The following is a 17,026-nucleotide window of genomic DNA, read 5'->3' as shown; positions in this document are numbered from 1 at the left end:
AATATGACATATCTTTTTCAGTTATTTGACGGAATATCTGTAAATATGATAACATATGATAACAATAATAATATTTACGCAAGTTGGCTCATCCATCTTAAAGACAGCAGAGTAGAAATTATTATACATTATAAGTGGAAGGGAATGAAGGAACTGGTGTCTGATGCTCTAAAATCACACCTGTACAGCTTTCTCTGTTTCACACTTTCCTAATGATAATCCAATAAAACTATAAGCTTTTAAAAACACTGGACCACCATTGATTTTATCTATCACCATTACTATGATTTTTCTGTACAAATGTGGTAGGGCAATCAAGCCTATTCAAGGATAGCTATTACATCACATGGAAGGTCACCGACCTGAAATGTTAACTTTGTTTCACTCCACACATGTGGCCTGCCTGTCTGCTCAGTATGTCCAGTGCTCTTTTATTTTTTTACATCTGTTGCCGTTTACCTTATTAAGATAATTCCTTTCACTATGGCAAGTATATTTAGCAATTGACCTTGCAGTAATAGTTGCTTAAGGGACTCTGTGACATACCAATCCGCGGCAAGCTGTTATGTAGTAGCAATTCTGTAGGAAGGAACTGCAGATGCTGGTTTACATAGGCACAAAATGCTGGAGTAACTCAGCGGGACAGACAGCATCTCTGGAGAGAAAGACCGGGTAGCATTTCAGGTCGAGACGTCGGTCTGAAGAAGGGTCTCGGCCCGAAACATTACCCATTCCTTTTCTCCAGAGATGCTGCAAATCCCGTTGAGTTACTCCAGCATTTTGTGTCTACCATATAGTAGCAATTATTTTTCCAATTCTTACTCTAGTTTCACATGATGGACCAGCATGTCACTCAACCATGATCTACCAAAAGGCTCAAGTGGTTCTTGTTGTGATAGATAAAACATATGCCTATTAATCAATTAAACTTTTTATACAACTATTGATTGTGGATGTAAGATATCACCTAATTGGTCACTGATATGACTGTTGTTGCATTAGCAAATGTCATCTTGTCATAGTGATGTTGTGTAAGTCATTGCAACTCGAATTGTTTGGTGCCTTGTCAAGCCCATCCTATTAATGGGAGCCAAGATAAAGGGGAAATTAGCACTCACCTTTTTAATTTCAGAATCCAAGACCTCTAATTTTCAGGAATAACAGGAGGAAGAAAATGTAATAGCCCAACAAATCTGTCCTTTATTAGAAACACAGGTTATCTCCACATTCCTGATATATCCCTCAATCTCAAATCTTATTTGAAATATGTTTCTAAAAACCTCGTGCAGCATATTCCACCAAATGCCTCACAAATCAGTTTCTCACAAAACTCTATTATCTCTTACCCAATAACATATACCCAATCGCTTTCTAATTCTTAACTTGTAACCTTTGTATTTGAATCTTTAACCATAGGGAAAATTCATTTTCATCTGATTTGTCATTTTATTATCAGTCCTTCAAAACTTTCACAGTCATCTCAACATTTTCCATGTCTCCAATGAAAACAAGACCAACTTCTTAACCTTTCCAATCTCAGGTGATTCATATCCAGAAATAATTCATTAACATTCCCCCTCCCCTGCAGTGCTTTAGATTATTTTAATCCAATTAAGAATTGTAAAGCCATAAGCAAATTAGTTTTAATAACACAATGTTAAAGAGCTCCTGCAGATCTTGTCTTGATAAAGGGGTGTTGCATTGGGAAATACATCATCCTGCATGCCCCTGACATGTAAATCACATCCAAGACACTAGGTCAAACGCCTGGGTTATAGGAATCTACACAGATATGGTCACTGTCGTTGTTTTACTCCTGAAAAAACAAAGTTCAATTGCATAAGGCTGAAAAAAAAAGTTACAATTATGCAATCCACCATTTATCATTTAAGTTGCACAGACAGAAAAAAAGACTTGCAGACGGATGGATACCTGCATCCACCTTGCATAGCCTTGCATTTTCATTTTGCCACTGTTTTACATCAGTTTTGTCATCAGAAGTTACAGTTCCAGAGTCAAAGATAGATACAAAGTAACTCAGCGGGAAAGGCAGCATCTCTGGAGAGAAGGAACAGGTGACGTTTCGGGTTGGGTCCCTTCTTCAGACTCTGCTTCTGACGAAGGTTCTCGATCTGAAACGTCACCCGTTCCTTATCTCCAGAGATGCTGCCTGACTCATTGAGTTACTCCAGTATTTTGTGCCTATCTTCAAGGTAAAGCAACATTTGCAGTTCCTTCCTACACAGTCTCTCGTCACTGAAGTTTTCTGAGGTAGTAAGATGCACATTATGGTGAATGAAGGAACTGCAGATGCTGGTTTAAAGCAAAGATCGACGCAAAATGCTGGAGCAACTCGGCGGGATAGGCAGTATCTCTGGAGAGAAGAAATGGGTGACATTTCAGGTTGAGACCCTTCTTCACATTATGGTTATAACTTAACACTTATCTTAGATTGAAAGCCCTGAATTAGGAAGTGGTTTCTTGTGAATGCTCGTAAATACATGTTGATAGGAGGAACTAGAATACCCTGACACAGTTACAGTATGCCCCTGTTTAATATAGAAACTATCCCTACCTCATTTTACCATTATATATCCACACATAACTTGGTTTGAAATAATCTAAATGAATAATAAAGTAAGCATCTATCAAAAGGTTTGGTTAAAAGAAAATAATTCTTCGGTAATCAAAGATAAAATTATTGATAGGTTATCAATTCATTGTGATTACCGATATCACATCTGATTTTTGCTTTAATGATTCTCTCCTATAACGTCTCAGTCAATTTAAGGGTGAATTCTATTATCCATTCTTAAGATATTTCAGAAGTTACCCGCGGCATTTTATGTGACCTGGAAGAAAGACGTCTTTCTCAATATTATGAGTAGGAAGGAAGTGCAGATGCTGGTTTAAACCGAAGATAGACGTTTCGGGTCGAGACCCTTCTTCAGACCGACGTTTTGGGTCAAGCCCAGATGAGTGTGAAGAAGGGTCTTGACCCTAAACTTCACCCATTCCTTCTCTCCAGGAATGCTGCCTGTCCCGCTGAGTTACTCCAGCTTTTTGTGTCTCCCTTTCTCAATATTATCTTTGATAATCATGTCAGTAGAGTGAGAACTAAACATCAACTGATAGGTAGAGCTGTACTCCAACCAACTGAGAGCTCCCCAATGACCAACACAAATAACAGTGACTGAGTATGGGGGCAACAAATAATTAAATGTGGTTTCCTTTTTTTTATCGGAGGAACTGAATAAAGATTGCATGACCACTTTGCAGAGTGCCTTCAGTCAATCCATGGAGGTGACCCTGTGCTTCACTATAAATCTCTATTCCACTCCCTCACTGTCAATACCCTCCTGTAGCTCTCCAATGTAACTTGGGAAACAGCAGCACTGGGTATGATACAGCCTTGAAATCAGAATTCAACGATGTCAGAGAACACATTTTCTTTGTTTGCATCAGAATCAGCGAGTTCTGCTGTGCAGATATCCACTTGTCTGGAACTCAGTTTGTCTCTCCTCACTTGGAGGGCATATTCAAATTTCTACTTTTGGTTTCAATTTTCATGCCACTGCTCTAACCATATTCCACAGACTTTACATGCCCCTTTGCTTGCTTTCTTTCTTATGCACTGTTCTCATTAATCTATCCACTAAATAACTTCACAGCCAACTTTATTCCTGCTTTATCTCCCGTCGGTGATGTTCTTTTCCATGAGAATCTGTCTCTGCACACCTTCTCTGCACCCTTTACATTTTCCAGGACTAATGTTGAGTCTTCAACTTTAAACGTTACCACCATTTTTCTTTCAGTAGACAATAGACAATAGGTGCAGGAGTAGGCCATTTGGCCCTTCGAGCCAGCACCGCCATTCAATGTGATCATGACTGATCATCCCCAATTAGTACCTCGTTCAAGCCTTCGCCCCATATCCCCTGACTCTTTCAAGAGAGAGCTAGATAGGGCTATCTTTAAGAGCCCTATCTAGCTCTCTCTTGAAAGTATCCAGAGAACTGGCTTCCACCGCCCTCTGAGGCAGAGGTTTCCACAGACTCACAACTCTCTGTGAGAAAAAGTGTTTCCTCGTCTCCGTTCTAAATGGCTTACTCCTAATTCTTAAACTGTGGCCCCTGGTTCTGGACTCCTCCAACATTGGGAACATGTTTCCTGCCTCCAGCGTGTCCAAACCCTTAACAATCTTATATGTTTCAATAAGATAACCTCTCATCCTTCCAAACTCCAGAGTGTACAAGCCCAGCCGCTCCATTCTCTCAGCATATGACAGTCCCCCCATCCCGGGAATTTCCACAGATGCAGATGATATGTTGAGGGTTTCCTGCATTTTCTGCTTTTATTTCCCACAACAAACTTCATGACACAAAGTGCTGGACTAGCTCAGCAGGTCAGGCTACATCTCTGGAGAACATAAATGGGTGAGATTTTGGATCAGACATTTTGCATCAATGGCCTATGCTCCCAAGAGGAGCAAAGGGCTCAAGAAGAAGAAGAAGATTTTGGATCGGACCCAATCTGAAACTCTTCAGAGATGTTGCCTGACCCACTGAGTTACTACAGCACTTTGTGTCTTTATTTTGTCATCCAGCATCTGCAGTTCCTTGTGTCAGCAGACTTCATGATCTGGAAGAGGAAAAAGTCCTTCTCAATATTATTCTAGATGTCAGAGTCTTAAATTGGCAGAGTAGGAGCAAAATGTGAACAGATAGAGAGAAGCTGACACACACTAGCTGAAAGTAAGGACGTTTCACAATAACCAGCAAAAGATGGCTCGTGTAGGTGGGAACTGCAGATGCTGGTTTAAACCGAAGATAGACACAAAAGGCTGTAGAACCATCTGGTTCGGGAATTGCTCTGCCAAGGACAAGAAGGCTCTGCAGAGAGTAGTGCGTTCGGCCGAACGCACTATGGGAACTTCACTCACCCCCCTGCAGGAACTATACAACAGGAGGTGCAACTCCAGAGCAAACAAAATCATGAGAGACCTCTTCCACCCCTGCAACGGACTGTTCCAGCCGCTACGGTCAGGCAAACGCCTCCGTTGCCATGCAGTGAGAACGGAGAGGTTGAGAAGGAGTTTCTTCCCAGAGGCAATTCGGACTGTAAATGCCTTTCTCACCAGGGACTAACTGTACAGAACGTTTTTCCTTTTATTATTTATTATGTAAAATAATATGTGTGTTATGATTGTGTTTATAATTTGTTTGGTTGTTTTGTTGTTCCGCGAGCATTGCCACTTTCATTTCACTGCACATCTCGTATGTGTATGTGACAAATAAACTTGACTTGACTTGACTTGACTTGACTAACTCAGCGGGATGGACAGCATCTCTGGGGAGAAGGAATTGGTGAAGATGGCACATTGACTGAGAGAAAGAGAGAACCAAGCATTAATTGACAGAAGAGTAAGGCTGAGACATTTTCATACCATCTTCCTTTTTCCTTTTTCTTGTGTTAACTTTTATATCACTGAGCAGAGATTTTGGAAGATCAGCCATGATCATATTGAATGGCAGTGCTGGCTCGAAGGGCTGAATGCCTACTCCTGCACCTATTTTCTACATTGTGAATCTACATGTAAGGTTATAATATTTAGTGCTACCTACCCAATGCCTACCTTGATACCCCTACAATCGAGCCACACTACTTGTCCATCAGTTAAGCTTTGATATGACCAACTTCCTCCACCTGTATAGACCCCTCATTCTCCATGAGATGAACTCCATATCCATCCTTATCATGACCTTTTTCCTTGTCTTCCTTGTCTACTGCCTTGGCCCCTTGTCCAAACATTAACTGAAGTGCCCGACTTACCACACTTTCACAACAAAGACCACTATCCCCATCAACCTGCCTGGTTCTAGCCTTATATCAGACCCTCTTTCACTGAGACTTTCACCAAAGCACTTCTCAATTGATTACTTCAAATCTTAGCCTTCAAAGCCGATCTGAAACATTTCCCCCTGTGTCTGAAATTACATAAAGTCTACTCATCCCTAACCTTTTTCTCCAGAGAAACTGCCTGACCCATTGAGTTACCCCAGCAATTTGTGTCTATCTCAACCTTGGCCTATATTGGCTCTGGTTATAAACACATCAAATTACAACCAAACTATAATTTCTCACTCTGTATTCCTCTAAATATACATCATTACATTTGCAGTTCTCTTTATCATACTTTTAGACTTTGTGCCTTTTGTTTCTTGAATATCTGACATTTTCTCCAAAACCTTGTCTCTTTTCTGCTTTAAAAACATTTTACATGTCCATGCCGTCGACCAAGTTTATTGAGAATCTTGTAATCTCTGCTTCTTTGGTCAGTGTCCACTTTGTTCACATTTCTGTGAAACACCTTGGGATATTTCTCAACTTTAAAGTTGCTATATAAATGCAAATTAGCTTTGTATAATGGAACTCTGCAACCTCAGCCCCGACAGTCTCCAAGGCAGTACCTGGCCTCTTTTTCTGTTATGAAGTTTAGTGGAAGACTGGACACAGTTGAATGAAGTAAAAGCTGTTTATCTGCAGATGGAAGCTAGCCGATTAGATTATCTGCAAATGGAATGCGATCCAGCCCACATGTTGTGCTGGAATAATATGAGACATCATGCAGAAGGTAATCTTTTATGTAACAGACAAAATTATGCTTGCTTCAAAAGGCTTCACAAGGCATACAATTAATTAAGATTATTGAACTCATATAACCATAAGACTGTAGAAGCAACACAAAAGCACAGCAATATACTTGACCACATTCCCTTCAGACTTGAAGGTTCACCACATACTGTGGACCTTCAGAAAATGAGGAAAACAAATCCCAGTGTGTTCCATGCTTGAAACAGAGACCTGTTTTGACTTTGTACCATTAATTAAATTTAGCCTGTCACTTAACGTATAGTTTAGAAATGGAGGCCAAAAGCTCTGCATATTTAGCCACTCGTTCTCAGGCTGGCTGTGTCCCGCTGTCTCCTGGCAATATCTATCTGCAGTAAACGGTGGGCAAAGGTTCAGGAATAAACAATTACGTTAACATTAAAAAAACTGTTTTGTGTGTTGTGTCAGTGCTTAGGTTTTGTGCCCCAGTCTGCCTGGAGATTCTATATATTCATCTAAGCTTTGTGTTGCTTCTCTTGTGTTTGCATTCTTCCTCTTGAAGAGCATTCCGTTTGCAACACAAGGCCCCATTTTAACCTAAGGTAGGAATTGTCTTTTCCATGGCGGATAGAAAATTCAGCTGACCCCTTTCAGTAGCCCCATATTTATTCCCAGGCCTCATCAGCATGGCCCTGGTCAGATGTTCATTGAGAACAACACGCTGACAGGCAGCAATAAAAGATTGAGTGGTGGGAGATCATTGCAAAGTAAAGAGGGAGCAGTTCTTGGTGTGTGTATGGAAAGGTTAACTGCAGGGTTTGCAATCAGAAATTGAATCCCAGATTTGGGTAGACGTAAACTTTGCAGAAAGCTTTTCATCAGCACTCTTGTTTCTGCTGGGCCAACAGAGAATATTATAAAAAAGACTGAAAATGTGCCTTCTGAGGCCTCTTGTGATCCTGACTCTTCTCAATGGTTTGAACTAGTGGAAGAACCACAGACCAATTCAGCTGTCAGTTAAGATGAATATACTGTATCTGCCAATAAGGGCTTACATTGTGTGTAGGGAGGAACTGCAGATACTGGATTAAACAGTAGACAGTCCCAAAAACCTAGAGTAAGTCAGCGGGTTAGGCAGAATCTATGGAGAAAAGGAATAGGTGACGTTTTGGGTCAAGACCCTTCTTCAGCTTACATTGCATTGATTTCTAACAGAGTTGTTCACTGTTTCTCGGTATGTTGGACAATAATAAACCAATACCAATGGTAATATCAAAACTCTAATACTTTACATGTTCTATTTTTTCCAGTATTGCAAAGAAATGGGAATCCATGTCTTAATCTAGGGCACCCAAATGGTCCAGATTCCATATCACCCCCCCCCAAAATACTCAATTATGCCTATTTATTTTCAGTTCTTTAACTAAGGTTCTATCTATTTTAATATAATATCCCCTATCCTATGTTATATTTGGAATTTTAATTATGTTTGTTCTACCTCATCAAATGGCTTTTGCCAACCCAAATATGTCCCCCCTTTTACTCTATCTAGCTTTCTTCTGAAATCTCAACAAGCTTTATCCAACACTAGTTTTCTTTCAGAAAACACCAATGATGGATGAATGACCTAAAATTATCTAATTTCCCTCATCCACCTGCACAGTGTAGCATTTACCACTACCATGCTAGGACTATTTCCAAAGCCTAGACACCATTGTACCCTCCTTTCTTATAACTCAGAAATGCATGATGTCAGGTCCAAGGGACTGATTTGGCTCCTAAATGCTTTTCCTCCCTATTTACTAATATTAATTAGTTGGCATTTCTCTTTGTCATTTGACCACTTGTTCTCCACCTTTCTAGTTTATTTATTATTTCTTCTACAGTGAAGGGAGATAGAAAGTATTTATTTAAATCCTTTGCCATTTCTTTTGTTCCCCACAATAATTTCTCCTTCCCCCTGCCTCCAAGGACTCATATGTATTTTTTACAACCTTTTTCTATTTGACATAGTTATTGAGTCTTTTATAGGTTTTTTTTTTGTATTTCTTCCAAAATTATTCTCCGATTTTATGCACTGCCTCTTCATCAATTTTGTGGGCATCCGCTGCCAGAACCAGACCTCTTCCAACCCTCAGGCTTACGACTCCCCTTGCCAAGCTTGTGAGCTTTTTCTATTAATTTAGTACGGTCCTTAACCTTCTTTGTCAGTCACAGATGGATCGCTTTTCCCATGAAGCTTTTATTTCTCAATGGAATGCGCACACATTGAGAGTTTGGAACTATTTCTTTAAATGTTCTGTTTTTCTTCGAACAAACCTATGTCTAGTTTTCCATTCAACCTCAGCCAAGTTGGTCTGCATACTGGCTTTAAGGATACTGACAGACTTGGTTTCCTCTTGAATGATATATGAAACTCATTCATACTATTTACCACTTTTCTTTTGAGAATCTCGTACAATGACATGAACTCACCTGACAGGCTTCAAATTTCGTAAGCATGTGAGTGAGTGACAGTGATGGTGAGGGAAAAGCATAACGAGAGAAGGAAAGGTGGTCTTGCAATGTAAGTGCGCTTGATGATACAACCTTACAAGGTACATTGGAAATGTGCATGCACTAGAATGTTAACAGAAACATAACTCTCAAAACACAGAAATGCTGGAAGAAATCAGCCAGTCAGGCAGCATCTGTGAAAAGAGAAACTAGTTGTCCTTTTGGGCCAGTGATCCTTCCTTAGAACTGGCTGAGCAGCTTCCAACAATTCCGGTTTTGGCTCTGCGTGCTTTTTTTTTCCAAATATGTAACTGTTTTCACTGTTCACAAAAGTTGAAAAACATCCTATGTCCGAACATTGTCAAAGATTGGTTCTAAATAAAGTTTATATCAGGTCAAGTTTATATAAGTACCATTATATACTAATCATTGTGGTTGAGTAAGTTAACAACCCAAGAAAAATCCAAGGTAACATTTTTTATGTTTTCATTTTCACAAAATCAATATGAATTTGCAGCGATGGCCTTTTTGGTCATTGCCTAGGATTTATTTTTTTGAATAACTGACAGGTTTAATAGACATGAACAACATCTTCCAGTTGCTTCCTCCCTCATATATGTGCCTTCCAGCTAGTCATTTCATTCCATGACCAGGAGGGTTTGCATGTAAACCCTGGATTATACGGCCTTGCAAATTAACTGGAATAACAACACAAAGGAAATGAATGTTAGCTCTTTTTGCCAATTCATGGCAAAGTCCGCCTTGTATAATTTCAGAAACAAGGAGCAGCCACTCACCACATGGTCGCTAACATGGAATTGCACAGTGTTGAGTATTACTAGTTGAGAGAGGCTTTAAGTTCGGTTGGTCAGTAAATTATTTCTTCACGGTGGAATCGTGAGCAATTTGCAAAGTGGGCATTAGTAGGTGGGACAAAATAATCTCTACTGGCATTCAATACTATTTGTTCAAATTGATACACAATCTAAATATCAGCTTATATTTTAAATTCAAGGTGAAATAGGCAATCCTTACATCATGAAGAATGTGAAACTTGTCAGTCTTTGTTTGTTTCATGAAATCAAAAGATATCTGAATGGCAGCTGTCAGAATTGTGAGACGTCTTCGCTCCAAACATGATTATATGGACCACACGTTTGATCAATGAATAATTGATTTCATGGCAACTTAAGATATGGAAGACAAATGCTCTTGGTTGCTTGAAGCCATCAGGATGTTGGCGAAATATCATTCCTCTTCTAGCTGCTTGAGCAGAATTAAATGATAAAATTGGCAGTAATTGACCTTCTTAACATCACAATGATTAAGCACTTGGTAATTACTATGTATCTGCAATTCATAATAAATATTCAAATTTGGTGTTGCATCTCCTTTGGCATATTTGATTGAAAAAAAATCATATCTTGGATGAGTAAACTCTTACTTTGACTGCACCTCCCAACCCATGACTTCTATCACTTTCAAAGTGCAGAGACAGAGAAATGCCATTTTCTCCAAGATGACTTCCAAATCATTCTTTTTTGGAAATATGTTGTAATTACTTTGGATAAATTCAGACCACGACAATAGATCTTCACCAAAAGCACGTGGAAGTGCTTTCACCATGGAAACTTTTAAAACCAACCCTATCCCACCACTGCGAGATTTTAGCCTTCAATTTGAATTGGAGCAGTTTGATTTTTTGTATCTTATTTTGATGTTCATTATCCTGCCAGAGGACAGCTACATTAACAATTTGATTTTTTTTATGTTGAGGAATATCCCAATATTTTACTTCATTCATAAAGAAGCAATTGTTTTATTACCCCCAGTACCTGTTTCTGATTCATATTTAATAATACTTTTGTGCTGCCCATCATGTTTAATGAAATGAACAGGAAGATGTTGCTCTCCTTCATCCCTGCACGGTACAGTACAGTTCCTTCTGAATCAACAATACATTTCTTCTATGGATCATCCATGGCAGTGTGACATGACATGGAGGACATTTTCTATTTGCGGCATTCTTTGTGATCAACTTCATTTAAAAAAAATCACTGGAGGAGAAGATGATTTCTAACCACATCTCTAAAATGTTTAATCGATTCTAACCATCTTTAGTGTAATTGCAATTTTCTAGCATGGCTTGCAAGAGTCTTTAGGTTCAGTGTTACTTTGAGACCTGTAACAGTTGTGAATACCTTCAGATAAACTCCTTTCACCTGCTAGTAAATCCATTATTTTCTTTACTTATTTAGAGTTGTGCGCCTATCTTCCCCCAACAATTTCCTCTGCATCTACACTTCCTTCCGACCACCTACAAAAAGGTGCATCTCTGCATCACCGAGAAACTATTCAACATCATATTTCCTTTGCTGTGCTGTGGCCAATAAAACACTTATCACCCCTTTGTCTTCTCTGTTTAAAGTTGCACAATAGTAAGTAGTTTATAAGTCCATGAATAAACTGCTCTCATTCTGCGTCTATTTGAAGTTCCTTTGGCTGAGAATAAACATTAAGCCTTTCCGGGTCCATGACCTTTCATCAGAATTGATGAAAAGTCATTGACCTGAAAAATTAACCGTATTTCTCTTTTTACAGATGCTTCCTCACCTGCTGAGCATATCCCATGTTTTATTTTTTATTTCAGATTTCTATCTTCCACAGTATGTTTGCTTTCATGTATTAAACCTTTCAACGCACTCTAGTTCCAATCAATTTGATAATCTACGCTCTATTAAAAAATAACAATGCCAATGTGATGCAGAAAAAAGGTCAAATTAACTCCCAACTTTAGAAACATCGATGTTCAGTGTTCTTTATGGGAAAATAAAACAGAACATTTTATTGTTTTCACCGTGCAGTCACGGTGGCGCAGCTGTAAAGTTGCCGCCTTACAGCGAGTGCAGTGCCAGAGACCCGGGTTCGATCTCGATTACGGGTGCTATCTGTACGGAGTTCGTACATTCTCCCTGTGACCTGCGTCAGTTTCCTCCCACATTCCAGAGATGTACTAGGTTAATTGGCTTGGTAAATGTGAAAATTGCCCCTAGCGTGTGTAGGATAGTGTTAATGTGTGGGGATCGCTGGTCGGCATGGACCCGATGTGTTGAAGGCCTGTTTCCATGCTGTATCTCTAAACTAAACTAAAAAAAAAATCTGTCATTTTCACAACTTACATGCTCTTTGTACCCTTTCAGACATCTAGTTTTCCTCTCGCCTGAGTCTCGACCAGAAACGTCACCCATTCCTTCTCTCCAGAGATGCTGCCTGTCCTGCTGAGTTACTCCAGCATTTTGTGTCTCTCTTCAGTGTAAACCAGCATCTGCAGTTCCTTCCTATATATTTTAATGTAAGTTGAGGACTGTGTCACGACTGAAAACACTTTCATGTGGCAGGAGTTAGTTATAATTTGTGAAATGCATCTCTGTGATATAAGCTGTAATGTAAAAGATGATCCTTTTGGTTGTGAGTACTTCCTGCATGCTCAAAACCTTTAAACACGGATGGCCAACATTACAATTGAGCAACATAGCTATTACAGGTCTGTTTTGATAATATAATTTGACTGAATGGAAGCTCATGAAAATATCCCTTTTTCGAGAATGGTGTATGAAAGAAAGACAGTGGGCTGGAGGGCCAGTGGCCATCATTGAGTGTAATAGCTCATATGTTCATATTCCAGTACTAGACAGGCTCGTTCCTGGTCTTCAATTTATACATGCAGTGTATGATCTCCATTTCAGCAAAAATGGAGGGGTATGTTGATTTGCCAGGCTGTCTGAAAGTCAGGTGTTGATTTGCCAGGCTGTCTCAAAGCCAGGTCCTTGGATCAGTGACAGCTCTTCATGTGATGTAGTGAGTGGGACAGAACAAGTTCCTTCTCCAAACTCCTGTGTAAGAAGGAACTGCAGGTGCTGGTTTACACTGACGAAAGATACAAAATGCTGGAGTAACTCAACAGGACAGGCAGCATCTCTGGAGAAAAGAAATGGGTGATGTTTTGCGTCAAAGCTCCTGTTGCAGCAAAACCATGCGAGCTGTTGTCAGGCCAGGCTCAGGAATAGCTACTTCCCCACAGCCATTAAACCTCGCTCGGACAAAACTCTGATTATCAATAACCCATTATCTGTTATTTGCACTTTATCAATTTATTTATTCATGTGTGTATATATTTATATTATGGTATATGGACACACTGATCTGTTTTGTAGTAAATGGCCACTATTTTCTGTGTGCTGAAGCAAAGCAAAAATTGCATTGTCCTATCAGGGACACGACAATAAACTCACTTGACTTGATTTGACTTGACTTGACTTGAATGTGCTCCCGAATGTCACTCTCCTCTCTTTCAGAATAATTTCAAAATTATTACAAATGAAATAACAATTGAAAATGATTTAAACTATCATTAACAACACAAAACACAAAGTTCTGGAAACTCAATGGGTCAATGGGCAGTATTTGCGGAGGGAAGGAGCAGATGATGTGTTGTATTGGGAAATGTCATCTGCCCATTCCTTCCGCTGATGCTGCTTGCCCAGCTAAATTCCTCTAGCAATTTGATTAGACTTTAGAGAAAACTTTAGTGGAAACAGGCCCGTTGGCCAACTGAGTTCACGCCAAGTAGTGATCACCCAGTACACACTAGCACTATCCTACACACTAGGGACAATTTACAATTTACAGAAGCCAATTAACTTACAGAGTTGTATATCTTTGGAATGTGAGAGGAACCCAGACCACTCAGAGAAAACCTATGCAGTCTTAGGGAGAACATACAAACTCCGTAGAGCTAGCACCGTAGTCCGGAATGAGCCAGGTCTCGGGTGCTGTAAAGCATCAACACTACCCACTGCGCCACTGTGCCACCCTTACAGCATCTGCAGTTTCTTGTGCCTCCATTAAAAAAAAGTAATTATTTGTCTCTTTCTATCCATATCTCACAACTTCCATTGATACCAGGGAGGTTTGCAAGAAAGTTCTCCTTAAAAATGCAAGCCAATGCTTTATAAATGGTGTCTACATTGAGGACTATAAAAGGAATGTCATAAAATTGGCAGGTCGACAAAAGCGCTGGAGAAACTAAGCGGGTGAGGCAGCATCTATGGAGAGAAGGAATAGGCAACGTTTTGGATCTCGACCCTTCTTCAGAAGTCTGAAGAAGGGCCTCGACCCGAAACGTCGCCTATTCCTTCTCTACATAGATGCTGCCTGTCCCGCTGAGTTCCTCCAACATTTTTGTCTACCTTCGATTTTCCATCATCTGCAGTTCTTTCTTAAACGTAATAAAAAATGCTCCATTTGAACTCCTCTATTTAAAAATGGACCATATGTTGATTTTAACTCCTCTGTGAACTGTGGTCATAAATGTTAATGATGACTATAATTGTAGACTATGTGCTGAATCCAAGAGGCAGCATGATGGCATACTGGTAGAGTTGCTGCCTTACAGTGCCAGAGACCCGGGTTCGATCCTGACTATGGGTGCTTGTCTGCATCGAATTTGTACATTCTCCCCGTGACCTGCGTGGGTTTTCTCCAGGATCACCGGTTTCCTCCCACACTCTAAAGATGTATAGTGTTGTAGGTTAATTGGCTTGGTAAAATTGTAAATTGTCCCTTGTGTTTGTAGGATGGTGTTAATGTGCGGGTATCGCTGATCGGTGCGGACTTGTGGGCCGAAGTGCTGTATCTCTAAACCAAACTAAACTAAACCAAGCCAAGGCCGCGAGAAATACCTATTGTTTTCTAGTGGAAGTTACGTGTACCCAGCAACCTGTCACTGACTTATTTACTCTCCTGGAGTAATATTTAGTGTATACAATGTTAAAAAGCTCTTGTTTTTAATTGAACATTTCTATAGATACAATGAACTGCAGATGCTGGTTTGCAGTAGAAGGCATAAAGTGCTGGAGTAGGTCAGCAGGTCCGGCAGCATCTCTGGAGAACATGGATTGGTGATGTTTCACATCGGGACCCTTCTTCAGTCTCCAGGGATGCTACCTGACCTGCTGAATATTTTTTGAGAGAAGTGCAGCATTGTGGTAAAACATAAACAAACTGCAAAATGTTAAAAGTTAGCAAAGTCTGTCTTGTGTGTTACTGTAATACATCAAGAGAATTCATCAATGGATGAGGCAGAAAGGATTCATTGTTTCAGTATAAACATGTGTGGATCTTGATACAATGCTGAAATAAGAGTTCCTTTTAAAATAAACTATAGTGGTGAATGCATCGATTACACTTGAATATGCCACTTGCATGAAGTTGAAAAATGCCAATAGCATAAAAGTGAGTAGCAAGTAAGTTATTCTCAAGGAAGTTATTATTTCTGGTAAAGGCCCCTCACCCAATTTTTAACCTCCCAATACAGCTCACATATTGTTTGTTGGCCAAAAGGATAAAGGTTGTCATGATAGAAAGATATACTCATCCTTTTACTAATCTCTTTGTTTTCCCCCCCTCTTGCATTTGCCTCGATAATAACTGCTTGGCAGTCATTTTTTGAAGAAAATAATTTTCTGTCAATTACTGTCTTCTAAATATTTCTCGAGGATGATTTAGAGGAAGTGAAAACAGATGTGAACCATTTCCACGGAAGTTTGCCATTTGCTGAATATTTATCTGTTGAAAATTATACACAGGAGGAGCTGCAAAATTTCTGTAGACAAGGGCTCGGTGCTTGCTGAAGAATTGGCTTGTACAACTACCAAGAAATCCCTCAGGTTTACATGTACAGAGACACATAACTCCTGGCTGGAAAAGTTTTAGAAATCATTAGCTCTCCTGAGCTCTCTTGTAGAATCAAAACACTGTAAGAAAAATTGGATCAATGTCCATTTCCTTTATGGAGAACATTTCAGGGACTTTAACCTGTACAACAGAGATCAAAATCTTGAAGTATTTTACTTTAATTAAGAAATTTAAGTGATTACTTTAGCATGTACCCAGAGCATAGAATTCACATTGAAATAGTGTGCAATTTGTGCCAAATACAATTGGTCATATAGAGATATATAATAAAATGTATAATATAAATTCATAATATAAAGCCAATTTGTTTACTTGCTCTAAATGGGCTTCAGGTTTTTAATTAAACTTCAACATATTTTCTTTGCAATGATATTTGGAATGATAGGATGTATGCTGGCAAAAGGATGTGGTCCCTTTAAGGCAGCATAGCAGTTTTGTCATATTAGAGCAATTATAATGATTCATTGTCTGTGTCTAATGACATGATCTCCTTCTAGAGACAGAAGAGTGGGCGTTGGAAAATATACAGCAGCCCACCATGGTCAGTATGAGGCATAACAGGAAATGGCTGTGGGCGTTAACCTTGTCAGAAAGACTTGGACAAAATGCTGACATTGCAGATAAGGAGCCAACATTAAAATATGGGAAAACTATCAAAATACTTATTATCATTTTGGGAAGCTGGACCCTGTAAGCAGAGTGAGCAGAAGCAAAAGCATTACTAGAACCTTGTGCACACAATTCAACTACTTCTGTCACAAACATTAAAGAGGAAGAACTGGCAAAATTTCACCAGCTTTGATTATACTTTTATGCTTTCATGTAAATTTAGTTTTATGCATTCTATAATTTCATTTTATGATTGCACATAAAATAACTGGATTTTATGTATACCTGTTACTTGAATTTTATGTATTTTATAATTTCATTCCTTAATTTCTTATATAGTTTGGAATTTTTTAATTTCACAAGAAAAAGAGCTGACATTACAGTACTGTGGCTTTGCGTTCTATTATAGCTGAAGCAATTCTTCAATTATGGTTATCTTTCATTTCTACATTGTCGTCCAATCCTACATACGGATTTAAAATATTTTACAACCGCAAATAACAGTCCCCACCACTTACTCTAATGGTCACATAGACTTACTGTACCAATGTTT

At 39.2% G+C, this 17,026-nt stretch overlaps 1 protein-coding gene across 1 annotated transcript in view; it reads right to left on the bottom strand.

The window, feature by feature from the left end:
* The window catches only part of LOC129703950 (uncharacterized), a 37,001-nt gene that overhangs the window by 10,706 nt on the left and 9,269 nt on the right, over nt 1–17,026 (bottom strand). The window lies entirely within an intron of this gene.

Source organism: Leucoraja erinacea, chromosome 15, assembly GCF_028641065.1.
Source record: "Leucoraja erinacea ecotype New England chromosome 15, Leri_hhj_1, whole genome shotgun sequence".
Taxonomy (NCBI): Eukaryota; Metazoa; Chordata; class Chondrichthyes; order Rajiformes; family Rajidae; genus Leucoraja; species Leucoraja erinaceus.
This window is presented reverse-complemented; position numbering and strand designations above follow the sequence as displayed.